This window comes from Enoplosus armatus, chromosome 4, assembly GCF_043641665.1.
Source record: "Enoplosus armatus isolate fEnoArm2 chromosome 4, fEnoArm2.hap1, whole genome shotgun sequence".
NCBI classification, from domain to species: Eukaryota; Metazoa; Chordata; class Actinopteri; order Centrarchiformes; family Enoplosidae; genus Enoplosus; species Enoplosus armatus.
In genome coordinates, this window is record NC_092183.1 from 7,156,975 (window position 1) to 7,162,974 (window position 6,000).

The window sequence follows — 6,000 nt, forward strand, 5'->3', positions numbered from 1 at the left end:
GTCAACTCAAGAGTGTTCGTGGCTGCAGTGCACAAAGGAGCAGTTGAGACTTGTTAGCTCACAGCCTAAAAATTAAACCGTACCAAATGGCAACCCTCTGTGCATATCAGTGAACCTTTTATAAAAAAATCCTTTTAAGCAACCAGAACCCTCCTATGACAAATAATTGCCTCTGCAAAAAGCAAGGCTGCACAGAGGAATGCATATGATTGTAGCTATTATTAAAAGGTTATTTTTGGTTGGGAAGAAACCCACACATATAACTAATGAACTGGTGAATTAACCCAAGCTAGTCCTGTTTTACACATTTTAGTTTTGTTTTATTTGCATGCACAAAGGAGGAGGAAATACAGTCTGTGTGGGTGAAACAAAGACAAATTAGAAAAAAGGTGAAAAACAATAATAGAGGGTGCTTGAGACCTAATGAGATCAAGATTCAGTAGCAAAGTGGTGAAAAGGACCAAGACAATAGGCTGAGTCATGCTTACAAAAAATATTCAAATGGAATAAACCCATAATCAAACCTGGGAAATTATTTTCCAATACAAATAAGCTAAGGAAAACAATAGGAAAATTAGATGGTGCAGTGAAGGGAGGATTTATATATATTTATTAACTGCTGGGATCCACAGCAGAAAATAAAGATAACATTGAGGTAAGTGTTCATGAAACAGCATCAAAATAGCACTAGTGCTCTAACTCACATCATGTCATGTATACGGACTGAGGTCAAAGGGTGCAACACTTTTGACTTGAGACATGCCTGTTGAAGAGCTCATACATTTTGTTCAGGAGATGGTCCTTTAGGCCAAGGAAGACTGTGGTCATGAGGTCAAAGGCCAACAGTCTTGGGTCAGATGACTTATAGCACATCAGAGGCGTTTAATTTCATCATCATGAGAGAGGTGGTGGAAAAAAGCTAACACAAATGCAAGCAAGGTGCTGATCTTCATGTAGCAAATTACTTACACACACACACACACACTGGGTTATTACTCCAGCAGAACAGTGTATTGAGAGCTTGTTAGACTGAGACACTCACCAGCCATCAGAGTGGGGATTGGAGCGTCAGTATGTTAAGTAAAAACATCTGCAAAACAGACAAAAGTACACTTAAGACCCTGTGGCTCCCTGTAAACTTTGAAAAACTGCACATGGGTGGAATGAAACACACTTACACACACAAAAGTAAACACAAACTTGTCATTAGGAAGTATGTGTACGGCTCTGACCTAGAAACCAGCTCTGGGTGAAATGTATGGGCAGAGTTCACAGCCAGCACCTATCCTCAGAAATACCCTGACATTTGGCCTGTGTACATTCATCACAACACCAGGATGACGCATGCATGTGAACACACACACACACACACACACACACACACACACACACACACACACACACACACTTTCTCTCTTTCAGCAATTAAAGACCTACCCAATTAAAAAAATGGGGAATAGACCAAACAATTGCAATGACTCTTCACTTGGGTTTGTTTACAGTCCTCATCTGAAGTGCAACAAATACAGCCACTGCATAATTCAGTAACTCAGTCCAGCCTATAATGTAGGCTGGAGTGTATAGCTTATAAAGAGGTGTGATAACATCAGCATGAAGTTAGCAGCCTCCCAAATGCCCCGATTGTCTCATCAACTTTTAGCAGAACCCCACCCGAGCTACTCCCAGACCCATACTGTGCCTGGAGGCTGATAAACAGTCAGACACACACACACTTACACAAAAAGTTGCAAAGTGCTCTTGCAAACAATCACCTGTTGATTAGATTACAGCAGCCATCTAGAGTTTGGAAATCTGATGTTTCTGTGCACAAGGGACAGTCGACTCTGTGCGTGTGAGAGTGTTTGAGTACCAGACAAAGACAGAAGACAGGAAGTGGCAAAGAAAGACAGAAAGTGACACAGGTTAAGATGATTGAAACTGATAAACCTCTGAGCCAGACGTTGTTACACCAAACACACATGCAGTACTCAGGCTGGCGAGTCATGGCAATCTAAACTAAGCTGGCTCAGTGACATAGTTGCTGAGAATGCTGTTTAACACGGGGTCCCTGTCTCTCTCTCTCCCTCCCTCCGTCTGTATGTCTGCCTGCCTATCTGTCTGTCTGCCTTTCATGTGGCCATTTTAGGAGACGTTGAGTCACCAGAGCCCAGCTGACAATATGACCGGAGCAGCGTTAGTACACTTGACAGCAGGAGAAGTTGTGACACTCACCCTCTGAGAAAGATGGGGTTTATCTCGCTGTCTCACTCTCTGCCTCTTTCCTTCCTTCCTCTATTTCATCGGGTGGCTGGATGGGTGACTCTGCTGCCTTGTCTTTCTGTCCTCCTCTGTGTTTCTATTTCCACTGGGTCAGGCTGCCTTCACTCTGTCTCTCTCTCTCACTCTCTCTCTCTCTCTCGACTCGCCAGTTTGTTGTCTCTCTTTGCTTCCTTCCTCCTGAATAGGTTGTGTTGAGAAAGACAGAGACAAGTCAAGTTGTTCTGTCTCCCTCTGCTTGTTTTGTCAGGAGGCCTGATAGTCTGAACTAGCTCTCTCTCTCTCTCTCTCTTTCTCTGTATCTTGTTTTCTTCCTGTCTACCTCTCTCCACCCTCACACTTCCACAAATCAAAAACCCATCAACTCTCATCCCCCACCCATCTCGCTCTGTCCCTCGCTCTCCTTTTCTTTCTCAAGCTCCCCCCCTGCCCTCTTTCTTCCTTTCTCTCATTCGCGCCCCTCCAAAATATCTTGAATACAAAAGCCACTTCACATGCTTGCGTTCCCCCTTTCCTCTCCTCCCATTCCTCCTCTTCCTCACCCTCTCCTCTCTTCCTCTATCTACTCTCAGGCTCCTCCTTTCAAACCCGTTTTCGGTATCCTACCCTCGCCCTCTCTCTCTGTTTTCTTTCTGTCGGCTTCCTCTCAGCTGATAGAGCGAGGCATGCTTTGCTCACTCAGCAGTGAAGGCATACAGGGGAAAGAAAGGGGGGGGGGGGATGCTGCCAGCTGATTGGTTAGAGAAAAGGGGGGTCAGTGGTAGTGGCTGAGGTCCTGATTGGCCTGGGGGAGGGAGTGAAAGAGGGGAGGAGGCCTGGGGATCCAAAGTCCCGCCCACCTGCTCCTGCTTGGCCTGTTCTGCAGAAGTAAAGATCGACCAAAGAGCTCTTTCCCCAAACGGTGTGTGTGTGTGTGTTTGTTTGTGTGTTAAATGTTTGTCCTTGACAGCTTCAAGCATGTTTTGTGTACAGTGTTTCACTTGTGTAATCTCTTCCCATAGTGTGCCAACCAAATGTGTGGTTGTGTCAGTTTATCAAAAACAGTTTATAAAAGGAGTTAATGCCTCAGAGAATAAAGATGCAAACATCTATGCAATTCACCCTCCCCCTTCCTTTGACATCTTATTTTCTCTGTCTCTCTCTCTCCCACACACACACACACACACACACACACACACACACACACACACACAAACACACTCGGGCATGAAATGTACACAGAACCTATAGCCTACACAAGCCTACAAAAGCAGAAGGCTTATCTGTTGCTAGAGTACAGATACAGAATGAAGTGCATGTGAAAAAGTTTATCAGCTGAGTGCCAGAAGCAGCCCTCAGTTGTACGTGTGTGTGTGTGTGTGTATTTTGACATCTGTGAGCTAATAAGGAACAGCATGTTGACTAAGCAAGAACTATTTCGAACAGAGTGGTGTGGTTAAAGTACACACAGTGCAAGCAAGTGCATCACACACTTGCATACGCTCTCTCACCTCACACTCACACACACACACACACTCATACACATGGTGCGTGGAGATTACACAAGTTAAAGCACTGTGCACAAAACGTACTCGATGCTGTCAAGAACACATATTTAGCATACAAATTTGGCCCGGCCCTCTTATATTGTGCTTTATTCTTATTTAGGACACCAGGGTTGACTTGTTATTAGATGTGTGCTGGTCAAGATATGTGAGACAAACCTATTGATAGCTCTCTGTCTCTCGTCTGAGTCGGTGTCTTTCTCTGCCTCATCTGTGTCTATCTCCTGCTCAGTTTCCATCTGTGACACCCAGTGTCTGTTTCCAAAACAAAATGGAAATTTTACACTTGGCAGTTGCTGCTGCTTTGCCATGTTATCTTCGTCATACTGAAAGATGGAGGGGGCACGTACGTAGTTTTGCTGTGCTTTTCCTTTGCCAAATCAAGGGTCTAAGTATATAGGGTGTTGTTTATTTAAATAAATGGGACTTGAATACTAACACTCTAACAGGTTGAGTTAACAAATCATTATTTCATGATGATGAAAAAATGATTTTGACACTTACTATGTTCAGAAGCTGGAATTATTATATGTGATATCTATATCACAAAATAGGTAGACATTCAAATTGCTTGTTACATACAGCCAACAGTCCAAAACCCTGAAATATTCAATTTATTATTGTTTAAAACATCAAATCCTAACATTTGAGAGGGAATGTTTTAAATTTGTGCTTGAAAATTGACTGAAATGATGAATCAATTATCAAAATAGTTGCTGATTAATTTTCTGCTGATAAACTAACTGATTGATAGACAAATTGTTTCAGCTCTACATAGATGGATCCAGTGTGTATGGATTTGTGTGGAAGTATGTCACAGTTGTTTTGGTGCATGTGTGTGAATGGTAAAAGTGTACTGAAATGAGCTTCGCGAAACAAGACACAGCTTCAGCTACGTACCTCCAAATATAGAGATGTGGGGATAGGGGAGAGAGGGGAGGGGGGAGATAGAAAGCGTAGAAGACTGGAGCAGCAAGATAGACAGAGGAAGATAAACTGACAGAGAGACAGGGGAAGATTCAAATGAAGCAAGGTTTCGGTCGCGAAACAGGCTCAGCTGCTCCTTTTAACTGCCAAGCCTGTAAAAACTGTAATAATGGGGACTTTCTGCTCGCAATCAGCACTGTTATTTAGGATCCTGTGTTCCAGCATACACACACACACACACACACACACACACACACTTCTGTACCTTTAAGAGCCCACGTTGCCTTCCCTTCCATATTTGGGAAAAAAAGGGCGTGTCTTCTCTATGAAGACCCTCCTCCATTCAAGGGCACTCTGAGTGCAGCTGAGGAGAAAGAAGCATTGAAAACACACACTCACTCACATTCCATCAAACACACGCATTGATGCAGTCCTGACTTGAGAGCCTGACTATGTTTGTTTTGATGTCTATATGACGACATTGGGGTTGGATTTTCACCCGTAGCATGTGAAATACTGCGTTTACACACATAGACACACGCATGCCTTGTTTTTCTAGGCCTCTCAAAATGACACCAGCTGTGTCACCAGCACTAAACAGTAACAGCCTTCAAAGCTTCGATTCGACTCTACCAGCCCTACCAAAACCTCCTTGAGTAAATCAGTTAGTCACAGTTTTAAATGACCAATTTTAAATATCGAAAAACAAGATCCAATTCACCCTCCTCTACGGGGAGGGAGAGAACAAAAGGAGGAGAGGAAGAGGGGAGGTGGAGGAAGGGTGGGAAAGGAAAGTGTGTATGTGTCTGTGTGTGTTGGTGGGGGGGGTTTAAAGAGGCATGGACCCCTGTGTGTGTTGGCGTCTGTGTGTATGGGTATGTAGGACAGTGTGTTAGTAGTACACACATGGAGACATATGTGTGTTTAAGAGGTGTACATCTCTCCACCACGTTTGTGATGAGAGCGAGCAGCAGCAACCAAACAGTTGACAACAAGAAACCTCCAATGTGCAGAAGCAAACAAGGAAATTCGAAGCAGATCCATTTCAATTTTGCGACGTTTGGTTTTACTGTAACATTTAAGTGAATATTGTAGGAAGGCTGATGTTTACAGTGACAACCATCAGTGTCTGAAATTAAACTTTTGGTCCCATTTGACCTGCCTAACGTAATTTAAAGCCATTTCTTTCCCTTTTATACAGCACATGCTTTTTGTCTTACTTTTCATTTTCTACTTTTAGCAGCCTCAGTTA